Consider the following 20,378-nt stretch of genomic DNA (forward strand, 5'->3'; position numbering starts at 1 on the left):
TATGAAGATAAATATGAAGACAGAGTCAATTTACAAAATTCAATATTTTCCATAGTACTTCCAGAATGAGAAAATAGACAAAAGGTCTAGCAAAACACTCTGGCAAAGAGGATATTTTCCAATAAAGGACATAAAAAAACAAACAAACAAACAAACAAAAACTATGAAGTGCCATAAAAAACAAATAGAAAAAAAAAGTCCTGATAGACTTATTGAGTACAATCCCAGGAATAGAGAGATCAGAAAATAATGTGTTTTGAGGATCATTGAAAGAGAGAGAATAGTCTTAGATAGTATGTCTAAATCTTTTTGAAGGGCTAGATGTTTCTTCCTATTAAAGATATTTTTCCCTTGAACTTGGATGTGAACATCTTAGTAGACAAAATAACTTCTAATATCCAGGCTTCAAATGACAGGGCAGCAACCAACCATAGTCTAATAAATAGTCCTCTCTGAGGAACGAAATCCCTTCGTCCTTTAAGACAAAGGCAGTGGAAATCCTGGCAAGCTGTGAGGCAGGAAATAGATTCTGAGACGAGGAATCTGTGTGATGCAAATCAGCATAGAGTAATATGGAGCAAACCACAGAGATGGTATCATTGATACTAATAAATGGAACTCCATCTTTCCTGAAGTATCTGATCCGGGACTTGACCCCAGGACCCCAGGATCACAACCTGAGCCAAAGGTAGATACTCAACCACTAGGTCACCCAGGTGCCCCATGGACAAATTTCTCCTTTGAAATTAAACCCAGTTTCTATTGAAGATAACCTAAAAGTTAGCTGGCAATACATACATTGAGAACCTAAGGTTATAATTTTTTTTTCAAGAAACTATAAGCAGAGATTTTTTTTCCTTTACAGAACTTTAAAAGGCAAATGAGTGAATGAGAGATAAAAGTAAGAGGACAAGGTGAATTTAATGAAGTGGGGTGAAACATCCCTTAATTTTTCAAAAATCAGACTCTGGAATTCCATGTCAGTGTCCAATTGAGAACCTATAAATAGCACAATTCGAAGAGCATTTGTATTCTATAACCATTGTATGTATTCTCTTAAAAGGAATAAACGAGTAAGAACATACTCCTTAATAATTTGATTTCTATTTCAGCCATTAGATTTGCTATTTTCTCAGCATCTCTCCTCTCTGAAGTGCATGTCAAAGTGCTATATTCAGTACACTGAAGCAATAAGGGATATTTGCATAATAATGTAAATAATATAAATGAACACAGAAGAAAGAATTTTGTGTAGTTACATATTTGAGTTCTGATTTTATAGTACTATAAAGCTATGTACACACTGTAAACTATACCTATTTTCTCTTTTTCATGGGAAAATAATCTTTTAAAGATGATTTCTGTACTTTTTTACTTATTAATGACAAGACTATAAGGAAATCATGTTCTACTTCTATACATTTGCTTAGATTCTTACCATTCTCTACAAAGTTAGGGATAACACCTGAAAAATTATTAGTAAGAATTAAGTATACATAGTTTCACTTTAAAAATAACTCTAACAAAATATGTAACACTTCAAATATGCTTTTACTTCCACTAGCAAATTTGTGAAGTAAAATAATTTTGAATGGAGATTATATATTACCAAACATACACTTTTATTAATCTCACTTATCTAATAATCTAAACTAAAGACTAGCAATTTGTATTGTTATATCAAAATGGCTATTAGTCTATTAATTCATTTATTCAATAATCATTGAAAACAAATCATGCAAAGAAAAAAGAAAAAAAAGAAAACAAATTATGCCTACTAGCCGAGACACTAGGTAACATATGGTCTCTTATTTTGAATAATTTATCAACTAGAGCGAAAGACAAAAAACTATTATTTTGAGTTGACAATTACTATGGTAATTATGTATTTATAAGAAAGAGGGGACATATAAGAATAAATACTGATAACTTTCTGAGTTTGTTCTTTTGCTGCCACCTAAAATCAAAGGGATTACTTTTAATCAATTTGTCTAAATGCTAATTTTCTCATCTAAACAGGAGTTTCAGCAAGAAGAGCAGGAGAAAAATATAAATGAGATCATCTATTATTAAAATCAATTCTAGAGACTGTTTCTCCAGAACATAAACTTCATTGCAATTGGATAATTTTGTATGTTTTTTCAATGGCATTTTGAAGTTCTATCAACATTATGTTCCTGTTTGATTTTTCTAATGATTGGTTAAATTGAATAACACTTAAATGGCAAGAATGTTTCTCTCTTTTTCCTCCACTTCCTAATTCCATTATATTTATTTTTTTCCTTCTTCTCATTCTCCTTCCTCTCCACTTCTTCTTCTCCTTCTTTTCCCTCCAAAGTGACAAAGTGTATATAAAAAGGACAAACAAAGTGTTGAAAACTTGGAGAGTTAATTCTCTACGAAAAGGTAGATGACCTAAAATTGCTATTACAGAGATAATCTTTTCCACAACTACTAAATGGTTGCTTTTCTATGCCGGCTGGAGTTGAAGATTTCTTTTTTCCTGGTATTACACAAAATCACAGAAGAACAGATTTTTAAAACTACATTGAATACCAGAAGTAACATAAGCCTTTCATTTTACAGATGAGAAAAGAGAGGCTCCCAAAATGTGACTTTCTCAGTATCAAAGTGAGTCCTAGTGCTTCAAAAATTTAGTTGTAGAAGTCAAGATCTTTATTAGGGAAGATATAGGAAGCAAGGAAGCAAGCCCATGAATGCCTGGCAGGTTGCAAATCCAGAATAGAACATTAGAATACCCAAATTCTGCTAACTAAACATTTAGTTAAATATTTAAGTTTTTGTGTCTCTATATGGCAATGCATAAAAAAATTCAAATAGCTCAATAATTGAAATTACAGTTTTAAGGCATTTGGAATTGTAGAAGCAAAATATTCACATGATCCCATAAATTTTGTTTCTCTTTGAGCTGCAAGCAGTTCTTTCTCACTAATCTCATGGATTGTAAACATGGATTGAGATGAAAACATTTACTGAACTTAATCAACTTTATGTTTTAGACAATTTAAAAATCTAATCCCAAGGCTAATCGTGTTGCTTTATACATTCCTGTTTAGAGGAATGTTTGTGGTGGCTGCTTTCCTGTTCAAAACAAACAAACAAAAACCAAAAAGCTAAACTAAAAGCATTTACCCACTTTTATTTTCAGCAGTAGTTTTTGGTTTTGTTTTTACTTTCCACGTAGGTCACCTCTACTTCACCTAGTTTCTTTGCAACTCTCTTTCTCATAAGGCACATTCTTAATATATTTCAATTTGCATGTTTTTCTAAGATTGAAAATAAGTAAGCAGTCAGGGCAGGAGCATAATAGACATTTGCTAGAATGGAGGGTCAGTGTGACTTAGTAAGGACACCGCTAACACCTTCTCCATTCCCAGATCCTAGTTCAGTTAGAGACCCTAAAAGCAAGTAGCATATTTTTACAGTTGCTAACCCAACGTTATTTTTTTTTTATTTTTTTAAACCCTATCTTTAGAAATAGGTTGAAAAAATGCATATTACGTGACACCACAGACAGGATCTAGTGGAACTTGAAGAAGCACAGAGACAGGAGTCCCACCGAGAAGAGGATCTCATGGCAGGTTGGCTAACATGACCTCGGCCCAGCTGATACCTCCCTTATTTAACCCACACTGGTATCGTGATAACCGCAGTTTGGCAGTGCTGAAACAATGGTGCATGGTTAAAATAATGACACATTCATCCCTTTCTTAAAGAACGTTTCTCCCTCTTCTGATTTGGTCATATGCAAATACATAATACTGTTTATCCATTTCGAAGAACGAAAATTTTAATGGCTTCTGTAGAACATGAGCTATCAAAATGCACACAGAAGAGGAGTGTACTTTGTTTTTTTCTTTAAACTATAAGAATATATGTTTATATATAAGGGTGCACCCAGTTTTGGATCCTGAAGAGCATAAAACTTGGCAACCTTCTGTTAGAAACAGAGACAAAAAAATAATTAAACGTACGTAATTGCAAAGGAAACAATATTTATATAGAATGGGGAAAAAGAAGCCTTGGAAAGGGCTCATGAAAGGAAGATGTCACAAAGTTTAATTCCATGAGCTCCTTAGTAAACCCACTTCTATCTGGCTGATTATTTTGTTCTTTGGCAAAGTGCCACAGATTGTAAGTATATTTTATCATACTGTTTCTTGTGCTTGAACCCCTTAATTTAATGGAAGTATTCTTTTTAATCTTATACTCATTAGTGTTCTCAAATTTATTCATTTTATAACAGCCCTGTGAGACACCAGAGAGCCTAAATAGCTTTATTAACTCTCACATGCTTTTCACTATAGAAAGTATTTGAAATAGCAATTAATTTGAATTTTTAAAAAATTAAGAAATGCTAATGTACTTGTTTTCTTAGATTTTTGTCAGGAAAATATACACAATTGTGCTGATAATATTCTGGTGCATATACTTCCTTTTCATTTTTAAAGTAAGTAGAAGCTTAACGATTATTTTTCTCCTTAGATATACAGGCTCATCTCAGAGTCCTTCGCTGAATAAAATAAAGAATGCCTGCTTCTGTTTAAAAAGAAATCTAGAATACTTGACAGTGTCATGCTGCTCAAACCTGAAAGTATGATCAGAATTTTCCTCCGAGTGCTGAAACATAATATTCACCAAAACTCCAACTCAAAAGTATTGATTGTGTTGAGATATTTTTTTAAGTAATCTCCACCTGCAAAGCCAGGCTCGAACCCACGACCCTGACTGAGATCAGAGTCCCATGCTCTACTGATTGAGCCCGCCAGGATCCCCTGTTGAGATTTTGGTTGTAGAAAAATGAATCATGCAATCAGATCTCTATGTAACAAGAATTGTCTCTACCATTACAAATCCAAAAGTTTCCTATTAAAAAGCAAAGGAATGAACCACTGTTAAAAAAAAAAAAAAAACTAAATCCTATGTTTTTAAGGATAGATTATTTTTTAAGCTACAGCCTTTCTCTTCACTGACTAGTCTCACCTCCCCAAAAGTAAATTATAAAATATTTCATACCATTGTAAGAAATATCAGCATAATAAAAATGTCATCATGTATATATTTTAGGCATTAAATAATTCAGATAGCATTTAGATACTTGTGTGGCAGGATTTTTTCCTTCAAAAAATACTCAAATAATCCCCTGCATCATAATTGCTAAATTGCTTATTAAACTGCTGGTGCCAAGATCTGCTTCCAACCCAGGGAACTAGAATTTTTGAGAGTCAGTCCCATGGATTTACACTTTTAAAAATAGAATGCAGGGAATCCTTTTGCATACTAAAGTTTATGAACCATCATAAAAACTATAAACTTGAGGCATTTTATCAGTAAATACTTAAAAATAATTATTTAATGATTTCTTACATTTGACTACAAATATTAAAAAGTGAAAGTGATTTTAGTAAAAAAAAAAAAAAAAAAAAAAAAACACCTTAGCAGAGTGCTAAAGATATTTGCCAAGCCCCCATCTTTGTATATTATATAGGTCTATTTGGCAGATAATTTTGTCCCTTGGCAAAAAGCCTTGAATAGTGATTTATCATACTGTATATCATATTGTTTATGATATTTGTTATCATATTGTTTCAGTCCTAAACCCCTTATTTAGTGGAAACAGTTTTTTAAATCTTAAAGATAAGTTTGAGGACGTTGATATCTTTAACTTACTTTACAATAGCCCATGAGATGCCAGAAAGCCTAAGTTACCTAAGACTCTTTATCACTTACGGATTTTGATATGGAACCAAACAATTACATTATCTTAGTTCATTCTTTCAGGAGTTGATGGATATTTACTTAACATAAAGGCTTCAAAACTCAGAAATTAAAAAAAAATAGGAATATCTCATAACTCCTACCATTGAAAGTATGATCAAGTTGAGAATGTTACAATGTAGAATGTAGGCAAGCTAGTGTCGTGATTCCTAGACAAAGCAGAGGAAAGACGTGAGGTTTGACACTCGGCCAAGTATTGGTAACATAAATCCAACTATGAAATTTATGGGAAAAGGTAAGTTTTAGTTAGTTTATATGACCCATTAGTTCAGTTACCCAATGGTAAACCACGAGGTGATGTGTCAGAGGGCTATTTCACAACCTTCCAGGCTTGTTCAAAGCCCCCTGCAAATGATGTATGATGCACAGAATTCAAGCAGAAATTTATTTCCTCACCCATCCACATACTATTCATCCAACCATCTTCCCTGTTTCCCCTTCTTCCCTCGGCATTTGTTGAGTAAAATTAGATCACAGATAAAAGTTACCTAAAGGTTATTCAATCACAAATACACGTAGATCTACGACACGGAGAGGTCAGTGACCTCCAGGGGGGTCTGTGGTTCACGTCCCAAGAGTGAGAAGCAGCACTGAATGCTTTTTGACAGCTTAGCCCAGTGCAGTCTGTCCTATTCCGGACCCTGAACACCCTTCCTTGGCCAGAGTGACTGCTTCTAGAAAGCAATTTTGGATTGAATTAGAGCTTTCTGAGACAGACAAAACATACTTTACAGTAGGCAAATTGAATTTCTCTGGTTCAGTGACTTGCTGTGCCACGGCGCCTCTCAAGAAGACTTTCACATTATTGAGAGCTGCTAGATTTCCTTGTAAAATAGCCACAGGCTGCACGCACATGCCACACAGCTGATTCTTTGTCTGCCATTTCTCTCGGAAATATTTCTAGCCTTCTTTCACACACTTACGGGACTATTTAAATGCAGCATACAAAGACACAGCACAAACTATTGTCTCCGGCCTTTTCGAGAAGAGTGTGTTTCAAGTGGGTACTAATTCATAAAGAGGTCTCGAAGGAAAGTTAGCCCCGTGCCTAGGATGGTGGAAATTCAAAGTATCTTTAATGGAATGAAATAGGAAGGATTATTCATGTATCTCATGCACAATCATGAATGCAGAATTGGAAATATTTGCAATAGTTTGATCAGGAACACCTTGGTACCAGCTGTTGGAGATAGTATTTGGCCTAACGGTTGACAAAGCAATGAGCGTCCTCTTTCTGATTTTCTCTTCTGGAACATCCCTAAAGATTACAGGCTGGCTTAACTTGCAACAAAGATGTTACCGTCTAACTACTTTTGTTCAAACGAAGCCAGAAATTTCTGTTAGGTTTTCAACATAGACAGGGAGAAATAAAGGGTTCTTGCGTGGGGTGATTGTCAAAGGAATCGGCTGCACTCATGAGAAATAACTGCTCACATCCCAAGTCTCAAAAGTTGGCTCAAGAATACTTTCATGGTTAAAATAATTCATCACATGGGGGAAAAAATTTCATAGACAAGAAAGATTTTTTTTTATTCATTCTTATTTTTTCCCCCTTGATATCATTTGATTTCCAAAGCACCTCCTCTGGCTTATTTCGGAGTCACATTACCCCAGGAGAAGTTTGCCCACAATCTTAGTGCCACAGCCTAATTTATACTGCTTTCTCTTACACACAATGTCATTTTATACATCTCAGGTGAAATTCCATGCTAGGGAAAAAAAAAAATGTCAGGGTCATTAGGCAATGAGGAACATTCATTCTGACACAGGGGAGAGGATTGCATTTAACCAGAAAATGCAGAGTTCTCGGTGGTAATTCTTTGCTCAGAGGTCCCTTGGGCTTAGAGCCCTAGGAACAGATGTGATCTCATGCCTGGTCTAAAGAGAACACAGCCATGGGCGGAAACACCTCCCTCCATCAGTGAGGGAGCTTCTGCCAGAAGCAGATTTCTCACCAGGAGGACCCTAAACTCATTGCCAAATTAGAATCTGCCCGGTGAGAAGTCACTGGGCATAAAATCTCCAGTGATTTGGTGCTTGTTCAGTTTGCAAACCAGAAAGCATATGTGAAGAATTCACAGAAGAGCCTGTGTGCATGTGCCGAAGCCACTGGGGGAGCCAGGCGGCTGGGGGTGGGGGGGTCACGTTGGCTTCTCTTCTGAAAGCGCTTTCTCGGCCTATGCTATATTGTTAGAAACCTCTGGCAAAACTAGGATGTCCAGAACACATCGATTGGGAAGGTTGATATTATGTGTTTTTGCCTTATTCTGTTTGTCTCAGTAGTTATGTTTGATTTTGTTTGGTGGGTCAGGGTAATAACAAAACCATCTGGTTTCTGCTTTTCTTTTTTTCTTCTAAAAGTATAGATAAGACATTAAGAAGACATTTGAAAACAGACCCCGCTAATGCTTAATAGGTGCAGCAAGATTAAAAAGGGTGCTACCAATAAAAGGAGTCCAGAGAATAAGATTTATTACAGATAGCTTTCAACCCTCGATTTAAAGAAGTAACACAACTTTCAGACCTTTGCCCCTAATTCTAAAGCACTTTGCTGAACCCCCAAATGAAAAGCGACATAAAGAATTTAACAGCGATGTATATATTGATAGGTTATGTCCAGAATGCTATGGATGCAGGTAAGCTCCCTAGCTGTGAGCACCTCAGATGATATTCCATCAAAAAGAACAGCTGGAACATTTTGGTTTCTTTTGTTTTGTTTCAGCAGCTTTGGAGTCCCATGCACTGGCTAATTTCACAGCAAAAAATTACATTTTTTACTGCTTTACATATTAATCAGCTATTTAGAACATCCCTGCTGAGAAATACCATCGTAGCAACAACACCATTTTAATGGAGCAAGGCAAAGATACCCTGGAGAATCAATTATAATGAAGGCCAATGAAAAGCTGTTTTGTTTTTTGTTATTTTATGGGGTTAGGAGGACAATTGATGAGGTAATAAGACCTAAGACATTTCCAGTTCTTCACAGGGAAAATAGAGTCGAATTCAGTGGGATCAGAAGAGTCACCAGGTTGCAAATGTTGGTCTCGGCGACTGAAGGGCTTAGAAGCAGCTTGTGCATCATATGAGACACCTCAGGTGATGGTAGTGTTGCGTTGACTACGTCGGTAGTCCAGGTCCGCAAGTTTGCTTTCAGAAAAAGAAGAGTAAATGAAATACTGGGTGCCATCGAGTTCAGAATTTTGCACCAGTAATTTTTTTTTTTTTTTTTTTTTTGTCAGAGCTAGTCTGAAGAAAGTAGTTTTAAAATTAGCTGCTAGATGTTACTCATTAGAAATCTTCAGTCTGGAGTTGAAAATCTTATTTTAATATTTTTTAGTCGGGGCCTATTTATCAGGACCTAACAAGACAGTGCAACCCTAACGATGTCAATGAAGCCTATTCCCGGAAACGTTTCCCATAAATGCAACTCATCTCAAGTAATAAAAGAATGAGAGACCAAGTGTTTTCTGAAGCAATTTTGCAAGACTCAGCGCAAGAGAGCTTCCTTTGAGTCATGTTTCAACTTATATTTTTCAACCCTGTCTCCCAGAAATTCTTCTTCTATCACCTGCTCTTTAATTGCATATAAATGATTTCTGCTCCGGATCCCCACTTTACACTTTCTGCTCAGAGTAGAGTTCTTCTCCCTTGTTTTCACTTGCCCAAAGCATGTTCAGCTATCCAGGTTGGTACTCCTCTTTCCTTAAAGCGTTCCCTAATCCTCCCAGCTGGAAGTAATTGGCAAAGGGCACCGTCTAGGCTGTAACAGCAATTTGTAAAGCCCTCAAAATCCTTCGCACATTCTGTTTTGTATTACAGATAGGTTTGTACCACTCTTCAGGTCAACTAGACTCTAAGCTCCTTGAGGATAAAGATCACATTGCATTCACTGCTCCTAATATGAAACGAGGCATCCTAAACTTAGTAGGTGTTTAATGTAAGATTATGTCAATTAGCTAGGGTAGCGATCCACTGAAAACTACATCAGAAAGCATTGTTCCACTCCGGTTTGCATGTTTAAGAACCCTTCTTCAGAAAATCCACAGGATTTAGAGACGTTTTATTTTGCGGCTAAATCACAGGTGAAGACATTACAATTGCAGAATTGTTTCCTCAAAAAAATCTATCTGGTCAGACAAATGAAAAGTGTGTATAAGAAGTAGCAAATAGTGCAATTTCCTCTGGGCAGACTATGGATTCTTCACTGATACAGAATCATGATTGTTGTATAAAGTGAATCACAAAAATTAACATTTAATTTTTATAGTACTCCTTTGATGTAAAGTGAAAACTAAAGTGATATGGATAGAAAAAAAAAACACTAATCCAAAATCTGAATCATCAAATCTGAGACTCATAAATAATTTCTCAGTATAGTTGAGAGCCACCTTTCGATGGTGGCAGTAATTAGAGCTGACAGATGTATCTTACATAACAGTGATCAAGAAGCATATTACTTTAAGACTTAGAGGAGGTGATATGATGCCTCTTGATTTTCAAAAACATATTATGACTTTAATTGCATCTTTTTCTAAACTGACTTGTACATCACTTTGTAATATATCATTTAATTCTGTGTGAAATTTTACTGTATGAATTCCTCATCGTTTATGACAAATGCCTAGATATTTGACATTTAATGTATGTAGGCATATAATTCTGGAAAGCTTGAAGCTAAGCCCAAGTTCTTAGGGGCTGAAACACCAGGAAGATTTACCCTAAGTGACTGACCTCTATCTTATCCTCACATAAACTTAGGAATGTGTTGGTTTTGACACCCCTTACTTGGTTCAATAGGTGGCACAAACATATCCAGAGACTTCCGAATAGTCTGATGAATACGAATAAATACCCACTACTCCCCTGGCCTCCACACACCATCTATGCTTTTTAAAAGGATCTGAAGAAGGTGGTCAGTGGCAGCAGGACATCTCTGTGATGACCTGAAATGATGACCATATATAAACTATACACAAAATATACATATAAACTATACACAAAAATAAACCATATATAGTTATATATAACCATACTTATATTATTATATATAGTTATATAAGGTTGTATATGTAGAGACACATATACATGACTATAAATAAAGGTATATAGTAAAATTTTGTATGTTCTCTATTATATGCACTTTAGTTATTTTTTTAGCACTGTGGTTCTTTTGATTTATTTTTGCACATTCTCATAATTACTTAATTGGAATAAATTTTTAGATTTGGAGTAGGGATGTGGGTAGAGTGTGGGTGAAGGACTATGTTTGCATTGGTTTTTATTCTATATGTCTTGCTGTTTGAATTTATGATTTTATAGAGTATACCTTCTGTAATGTTTTAAACAGTTCAAACAAAAATATTTTTCTCTGTCTTTTTGGATTTCCGTTTTCCTCTTTCTTATTCTTGTGATTTCGTGATATCCTTCCTGTTTGAGTATGTGAAACAGCATTTTAAATATTTTTTTTCAATACGTAAACTATATATTTTGTGGGATACACTCTATGGCTCATTGGTGGACCTGTTGGCATTCTCCTAGAGATATATAAGAAACTAATTGCTAGTCTGGTTTTACAGAGAGGGACCTCAGGAATGTTCTTGGATCGGGCTTTATTTTCACCAATAATCTGAAGCTGATGGATCAGAACATCGTTCCTCCTTGAATTTAGTGTTTAAAAGTCTCTACTCTTGGGAAGTCTCGGTGAGTCTTTGGTAAACCATTTTATTTTTTATTTTTTATTTTTTTTTAATTTTTATTTATTTATGATAGTCACATAGAGAGAGAGAGAGAGAGAGAGAGAGAGAGGCAGAGGGAGAAGCAGGCTCCATGCACCAGGAGCCCGACATGGGATTCAATCCCGGGTCTCCAGGATTGTGCCCTGGGCCAAAGGCAGGCGCTAAACCACTGCGCCACCCAGGGATCCCGGTAAACCATTTTATTAAGTAACTTTGTCCATAGTCATTTGTGGAAAAAAAAAAAGTCTTTAATTGTAAATGTTTAATTGTTTAATCTAGCAATTACTAAATTCATTCTAACTACCCCCTGCATGTTATTCTTTTGGAATTATTTTACTATAATTTTTTCTAGCTTTTTTTCCTAATAGATTATCTTTTTAACATAACTTACTCAGTGAAGGTGCCTTCATTATAAAATTTCCCCTATTCTATTAATTTTATAATTAATTTTCTTATTTTCATCATTTCCTAAATATACTTTTAGCTACCATTTGATTTTTTTTTTCCTTGACCCAGGCAATTAAATGAGTTGTTCTCAAAGATTTCCCTTAAGTTTTTTTTTTTTTTATCCCTTTGTATTAACGTCTAATGTAATTCATTGTGGTCAGATAATATCATGTGTAATATTCCCTTATTAAAAAGCCTTTTTAAATTTTTTTTAACAAATGTATACCCCCTTTATCCACTTTTCCCACTTTTTCTTTTTAGTATATTTAAGTATCATTGAACCTAATACACTATCCGTTTTGGTAACACTTCCCAGACATTTAAAAATAATGCATCCTCCATTTTCTCTGTATGGAATAAAGCATCTGTAATTCTCACAAATTGTTATTTTATTATTAACCCTAATCTATGAATGGAAATGGGTAACTGTGGCTCACCTAGTTTGAACTTTTTGAAGTGAACACTGGTTATGTTTGAGATAATAGGGACTAGACTCTAGACTCCGAAGCTGTGTAACATAGCAAATTTATAGAATTTGGGGGGAGGAGGACTCAAAAATAAACAATACAGAAAACATTTAAAGTGGATGGAAGAGGGAGGAAAATATATTCAATATAGCCTCAGGTTGCATGAAAAAAACTCAAGTATTCCATAACATCGGTTCTATATCCATATGAATGTCAACAGGGAAAGAAGTGAGCTCTTCCAAAGCAGTGAAACTATGAAAGAAAAAGAAAACAGGATAGAGCCCTGGTTTTTCATATATATTCTCCTTCCTCTGTGTTTAGGAAAATGGTAACATACTGGAGGAGTAAATTACAATCCAGAAAAACAAACACACAAACAACAACAAAAAAAAAACATTGAACACTGAGGGGCGTGGGGGGGTAGTCTGTGGCATTTAAATTATCTTCTAAGATCCCTAAGTATCCTTATTTTAGAAGCCAATATGGATGGTCAAAAGTAACAGTAATGAATAAAAATAGATTGAATCACCCAGGACACCTTATCACCAATAGATTTTTTTGTGTGTGTGTGTACTTTGTTTTAACGAAATTATATTGACAAGGATTCTTTTTTACTTTGTTTCTTTTATGCTTTTTATAGAAAAATGTTTTTTGAGGGGCATCTAGGTGGCTCAGTCAGTTAAGTGTCCGACTCTTGGTTTCAGCCAAGGTCGTGATCTCAGTGTGGAGCCTGCTTGAGATTCTCTCCTCTTCTCTCTCTTTCTCCTCCTCTCCTCCTTCACCAGCTTGCACTCCTGTGCTCTCTCTCTCTCTCTCTCTCTCTCAAAGAAAGAAAAAGAGAGAGAGAAAAAAATCTTTTCTAAAAAAAAGTTTTTCGGTAGTCTTTACCAAGGGGATTTTTTTTTAATCACCTAGATTCATAAAGTTGAGAAGGGGGACACCTGTGTGGCTCAGTGGTTGAGCATCTGCCTTTGGCTCAGCGAGTGATCCTGAGGTCCTGGGATCGAGTCCCACATCAGGCTCCCTACATGGAGCCTGCTTCTCCCTCTGCCTGTGTCTCCGCCTCTCTCTGTGTCTCTCATGAATAAATAAATAAAATATTTTTAAAAAGTTGAGGAGAAATGTTGAATGCTTAATGTGACCTTTAAGTATTTTATTTCAGTTGCAAACATAGATAGGGGTATGGTTTGAAAAAAAAAAAAGAGGTACAAAATGATACGTAGTGAGCAATAACAGGATGATTTTTTTGCACCCTTCCAAAATCCAACTGCCTGTAGATAACCTGTATGTAGAATTTTGTCTCTAAATATCAACAAGCCTACTCGGTGTGGTGGATTATTTTCTCATGCTTGTGGAAGGGGGATAAACAGCCTCACCAAAACAAAATGAACAAAAAAATAAAACAAAAGAGCCAGGCACCACAGGTGAGGGAGAAACGTGGGTGGAGTGCAGCATGGATAATAGCTTAAAAGGTGAGTGTGGAGAACAGAGTTTGATAGATCGAACCCTTCTCTCCACAGAGCCCCAGGTCCCACCCAGGTGTGCTTACTCATTCCCTGGATTTCGCCCAACGTCTTGGCTTGCGGGTCATGGAGAATCGGGAAGCCCAGCACAGCCTCCACCAACCAGAGCCGCCCTACCTGTTACAGGTGAGTCCTACTCCCTGCAACCACTGCTAGTGACTTTGAAAGGCCTGTATATATCCATTGCTGGAAAACTGAATCATGCTCTTCCTCTAACAACAGTCTGACCGGTTGGAGCCAAGCCGTTCTAAGTACAACGTGAGTCCTCATATTCACCAGATATTTATTTATTTAGCAATCGCTGAGAATGTGACTTTTTTACAGCTGTGCAATTTTTCTGGGCTAACCAGGGTAAAGGAGATTGCAGCGTCTTGCTCATCCCTTTCCTTCTCCAACTTGAGAACAAACTTCATTAATAAGAGTCAAGTACAATGATAGATTTTGGAGTTGACGTCATTATATATATATACATAGTGTCCCGGATGTGTTAACCCAAGCATATTTCTGTCTGCCTGTATTTTGGCATGCCTGAATCAAGGAAGAGTTACTTCTCGGCTTAGAAATGAATTCATGGCATAGCTTTGTTCAAATTCTACTGTAATGGGGTATTAGCTCCCAGATTGCTGCTTTCCTGATGTTACCAGAGCTGGGGCTGTAAATGTATACATTGGAACAATCCCTAGAGCCCTAAGTATTCCTCTGTTATGATAATGTCACCATTAGTCTTGATTGCTTTTGACGATGGTTACTGAATTGCCCAAAGCAAGAAGTTGAGTTTGTTCACATTTTCCCCCTTAATTTGGGAGAGTGTTTTTATTTCACTTTTATTTGAAATGAGTTCCTGTGCTCTTATTATGGCATTTTATGTGGCTTGTCATTGTAGTAATCAATTTTATATTTTCTTCACGCCAGTTCAACATTCTGCTCTTGACGAGCACTTTGTCATATTTACTAGGGTTCTTGTCATACATAGGAAAACGCTTCCTCTATTTGTCTCCTAAATTTTCTTTTTCCCTTGTTAGTAATTTCGCTATCTCTATATCAATGTTCTGGCTGGTTGCAATTACAAGTTTTCCCAGCTGGGAGCTTGTAGCATTTTCTCAGTCTCTGCAACATGCTGATCTATTCTGATATGAGTTCCAATTGTTTCACCTCCGTGTTCTGCATTTTTACCATGCTTTGTTGAAAAGGAACTGTCGAAATTGGAAGTAGTTGAAGTTTTCTTTTTTGTGTATTTCACCTGAGACCAACTTTGTGCTGCTCAGGTGTCTTCCCAGGGAGACGCGTTCTTTTAGGCTGGAGCTCTTGGACTTGCTGCTTAGAGATTCTGATTCAGGTTTAATCTATAAAAATGTCACGGGCACACAGTGATTATGTTCCAGTCCTGAATGAGAAACTAATTGTCCCTGCCCGTAGCAACAAGCGTTAAAAAGATTCTTACTTTGTATTCAGTAATTGTGAAGGTCTTTGTGGGTGTATACACGTGTGCTGGTTCTCCACTGATACCAGAGTCTTAATTTTTTGCCACAGATTGCTACCATTTTCTTGTCTGTTTTTTTTTAATAAAATAAAATAGAATGAAAATCTGTGAAAAGTGAAGGTGTTCCTCCAGAGTGACTCTCAAATTGCAAATCAGAGTCACCTGGATAGCTGGTTAAAGCACAGGTTTTGTAGATCTAGGGTAGCCCCCAAAATTTGCATTTCTAATAAATTTCTGGGTAATGCTAACTTTGCTGGTACAGGATCAAATTGCCCTAAGCAAAGAGGCATTTGACTTTCATGGGTCCTAAGTTTCGTAAATCAATACTTCTCATGTTTTTTAGAATATGTTTGAAAGCTCTTTTAGACATGATGGCAGCTAAGGGAAGTACAACACCAGCCATTAATTACTCATAAATTCAAAATTCAGGAGTCCGAAATTTTATATTAAATACATACAAACACACACACACATTCCTCTTCTATGAAAAGTTTATGTATTTGGATGATTGGTTAAACATTTATTTCTGATATGACATAGATTGAAATGGCAAAAGATTGTTCTATGATGCTCCAAAATGTTACTTCAAAAACCATGCAAAAGAAAGCAAAAAGCACAACAATAGAAGGAAACTTGAAACCAAGAGCCTAATTTGAAAGGACACTAAGGCAAGTCTGATTTTTCTACTCAGAGTTACCTTTATTTTTCAAGTTGCCAAAATTTGACTGATAATCCAGACATAAATACTTTTCAGATCTGATTAGGGAAAGTGAGATAGAAAAAAAGTATAGATATAGGTTTTCTACATGAATATAATTTGGAGGCTTACGAGTTAGAGAAACAAAGGCAAAGTTGTGGAATAACAAGAGATCCACAATTATTATATATAAGAAATTTAAACTAATTAAACCAGCCATTAAGATATAAAATGAGGAGCATCTGGGTGGCTCAGCTGGTTAAGCATTGGACTCTTGATTTCGGCAAAGGTCCTAGGGGGTGGTGGGTTGACGCCCAACATCCATCTCCATGCTGAAGAGATTTTTTAGAGAGATCCTCTCTCTAAAAAAAATAATAATAATAATAAGATTCTCTCTCCCCCTCTCCCTCTGTCCCTTCTCCCACCACCTGACTTGCACGTACATTCTCTTAAAAAAATTAAAATGAAATATAAAAGCTATTTTAAAAGCATAGTTTAACCACTGTATTCATAACATTTTAAATAACCTGTATTTTTATGTTAACATAAAAGCACAATCTTGAAGGTGTCAGAAACGGACTGAAAGGTCTTGAAACAATGCTTGTATAACAGAAGATCATCTGTTGTGTTTTCTGGTTTGGGCTGTTTCGTACATTTCGAAAGTCAAGCATACAAAGTATTTGTTATTATTTCTACTATCATTTAAATTATTTATTATTTATTTAAATTACTCTCAACTTCCTATCTAATATTTTTATCTTATCCTAACTGGGATAAAACTGATAAAACTACAATAAATGAGATATATTTAAAATGCACAATTTGATTAGTTTTGATATATGTATTAGCCTATGAAATTGGCAAAACAATCACTATAATTAACATACTCCCCTTCCCTCAAAATCTCTCCTGCCCCTTGGTAATCCCTCTTTCTCTCTCTTTCCCTAACACTCCTCCCTGTCCCTAGGAAAACACAGATTGCTTTCTGATACTCTAGGTTAAATGCATTCCCTATAATTTTACATCAGTAGAATCATCCAGGACTTATGTCTTATCTGTTTTTAAAATTCAGCTTAATTATTTGGAGCTTCAACCACATCAGAACATGTATCCACAGCTCTCTTGGAGCCCCTTCCAATTCATTCTCCCATCCTCCCTATGTTGCAGAGCATAGACGGAAGAAAGGAAGTTGCGTTTGCTACAAAGCCATTTTTCATCAGTATCTACAAAAATAATAAAACAGAGGCTGAATTATAGCATTAGTTTTCCCTCACCTTACATCCTTTATGGGGGTAAAAAAGTCCCTAGCTTCCACTTCAAAACTCCACTCCATCTGGAAACCAGTTCCCTAATGGGACTTGGAGAGGTGAATAGAGTGAGAGAGAGTTCCCAGAATCTCTTAAGACAAGCCCTACCTGAAAATATATGTTGGCAAATTGAACTCCAATAAAAAATATATATATATAAAAATCAGAGTGTGTATATATATATATACACACACACACAAGATAAAGTGCACCCAGGACACAGGATACTTGCAGGAAAACTGTTCAAAACCTACATAAAGCCCGTATCTACCCTAGTTTTCCCTGACTCGCTTTCCCTTCCCAGATCTTTTCTCCTTCGTGCCCTAAGTCTGGTCTCCAAACACTGTACCTTAACTCCCCTAACTCTCCCAAACACTTCCTTAGATGTTTGGTAAGGAAAAACTCTGATAAGGAATGCTAAAACTGTGGCAAAGTGAAATGGGGATAGCAGAAAATTTCTGGATGAACTTCAGAGTTGGAGTAGATACTCCTGAGAGAGCTCTGTACAAACTCCTGAATCAAGCTTGTTTTCAACTTAAATTATTTTTGGGTGAAACAACTAGCCTAATACCTGGCTCAATAAGTAGCATCAGAGTTCTCCCCATTGGAAATTAAAACCTACTGCCCCTTTTTTTAAAATCAAAGTTTATTTTTCAAAGAAGTTAAATGTTTCTGTAGAATTTTGCTCTTGTATAAAAGTACACAAATGCACAGATAAATGTTCAAAGAAATGCTTGACGTATTTTTATGAATACAGCTTTGCTTTTTTTAGAAAACCATTGCTTGTGTAAACCAGCTAAGCCTGTTGAGAACGTGATCAAATTTACAGGTTAAGTCACTTGTGGACAATTACATAGCAGATCAGGGAAGGAAACAGGAATGGCAAGTGCTGAGAACCACCGTCCTTTATTCTAGGTCTCTATCTGTTGATTGATCTATCATTTCGTTCTAAATGATAGGTTACCTATTCATTCCATTAGAAATGTTGGAAAGTTTTTGAAGTTTCGAGATTGATCCTCTCTTCATAGTATTTTAAGTATTATATAGTACTTTATTGCTGAAAGGCTCTAGGACAATCTAGGATAACCTTTTTTTTTTTTTTTCTGGCTTCCTATTGAAACTGTTTCTAAGAGCCTGGATATAGAGACACTGAGTCACATACATCCTTCATGGTGGGGTGGGGTGGGGGGCTTCCCATTATACTTTATTTGATAATGTCCCCAAGAGTTGGCCAGTACAGTGCATGTATGGGTGGATGTAACAACCCTACCACACTTCTCTGTGTCTACAATCATAGCCACAATGTTGGAGTTTGGGGTTTTGTTTTTTTGCACTATCGGCAGTCCTTATATACTGTGATGTGTTTAATCCAAATGACTCACTATGTCTCACAATCGAAGAATAACAGAACAATATGAAACATCATAAAACATCACATCATCTCTTCCTATTTCATTAAATATTCTCCTTGTAACAGGTTGGCCAAAACATCCCTTCAATATGATTAGATAAGTGAAGGAATTATATTAGATTCAGTTCCCTGGAAGACCATCTACAGTAAATACAGCAGTGGGTTTCAATTTAAATTAAAATTGATTGTATGCTTATTGGTTCTTCTAAGCTTTGGAACTGGAAAATTAAAAATTCACACATAGCAATTTTGATTTGCTTCTGAGAAAAAGTTCTTGATTTAGACACCCAGCAGGCTACCGAAAGGTAAATGCAAGAGTGGGAAAAATATAAAAGTATTCTGTTTGGGAGTTTATCATAATTGTATGGAAAGAATTGAAAGCAGCTGCTACCCCTGAGCTGCTTAAAGAATTGTATCATAAACTTCTTCTGGTTGTTATTGTTGAATACACAAAGTCAGGTTAGCATATTTTTCTTGAGATTGCCTTAGTTTACATATGTTATCTCAGTGTAATTCTCCCATTTCCCAAATTATCCAGGGGGATGATCATTTATATTGTCATCTCACATATTAGAAACTGCGGTCTTAGCTGCAGTCCAATAACAGCCTCAGGTGGTTGGAGCTGGACTATCGCCCCTTTATTCAAAGGTGTTTACCCACTGGTGAACTTGGAGAAAACACCAGCAAATTTAAATCCTATAGAATTGCATTTGAATTTTGTAGAGATGAGTTTCCAAATGGTATTTAGGACCTTGGAGTTCTGTGATCATAGTTGAATAATTAGGCTTTTGATCTAATCATAAATTTAAGTGGTTAATGAATGAAATGAAATTTGTCTTTAGCATCAAATCTGTCTAGTTACCTTTGCTGGCCACCCGACCATCGCTGTTTAAACCGAGGTTTTTGAAGATCTATTCATATATGTTTGTGATGGATACATGAAATGGACAGGAAGGAAGATAAGAGCTCTACCTTAGAGTAATTTGTAGTTCATTATAAGCAAAAAAAGTAGAATTAAGAATACCAAAGTAGGAAGGCCTGGGGGGCTCAGTGGTTGAGTATCTACCTTTGGCTCAGGGCATGATCCCAGGGTCCTGGGATCGAGTCCCGCATCGCATTCCTTGCCTGGAGCCTGCTTCTCTCTTTGCCTGTGTTTCTGCCTCTCTCTCTCTCTCTCTCTGTGTGTGTCTCTCATGAAAAAATAAATAAAAATCTTTAAAAAAAAAAAAATACCAAAGTTAAAAAAGTGAGTATTACACCCAGTCCATCCATGGGAAAACTAGAGGAACTTTGTCAAAGCATTTTATAATAATTATAAAAAGGAATGATACAGACTAATAGCAAGCGAGTACTTATTGCATATTAGGGACTATACTAAATATCACCCAAAAAATGTAGTCAATGCCTTTATTATGTTCACATTACAGATGATGAAACTATTAGTTTCATTGTTTGCTAGAGGTAATGTTTTTAGAGAGCAGTGGAGCCTGGACTTGAATCACATGGTCT

General features: G+C 36.0%; 1 long non-coding RNA gene across 2 annotated transcripts in view; it reads left to right on the top strand.

The window, feature by feature from the left end:
- The window catches only part of LOC111095341, a 119,329-nt gene that overhangs the window by 43,754 nt on the left and 55,197 nt on the right, over positions 1–20,378 (top strand). The window contains exons 4-7 of one of the 2 annotated variants that reach the window (XR_005356277.1): positions 2,587–2,631; positions 3,497–3,602; positions 11,379–11,502; positions 13,972–14,100. This is a non-coding gene — a long non-coding RNA (uncharacterized LOC111095341). The remainder of the gene's footprint in view (positions 1–2,586; positions 2,632–3,496; positions 3,603–11,378; positions 11,503–13,971; positions 14,101–20,378) is intronic. The other variant, XR_005356278.1, reaches the window with a different exon arrangement.

This window comes from Canis lupus, chromosome 3, assembly GCF_011100685.1.
Source record: "Canis lupus familiaris isolate Mischka breed German Shepherd chromosome 3, alternate assembly UU_Cfam_GSD_1.0, whole genome shotgun sequence".
Lineage (NCBI taxonomy): Eukaryota > Metazoa > Chordata > Mammalia > Carnivora > Canidae > Canis > Canis lupus.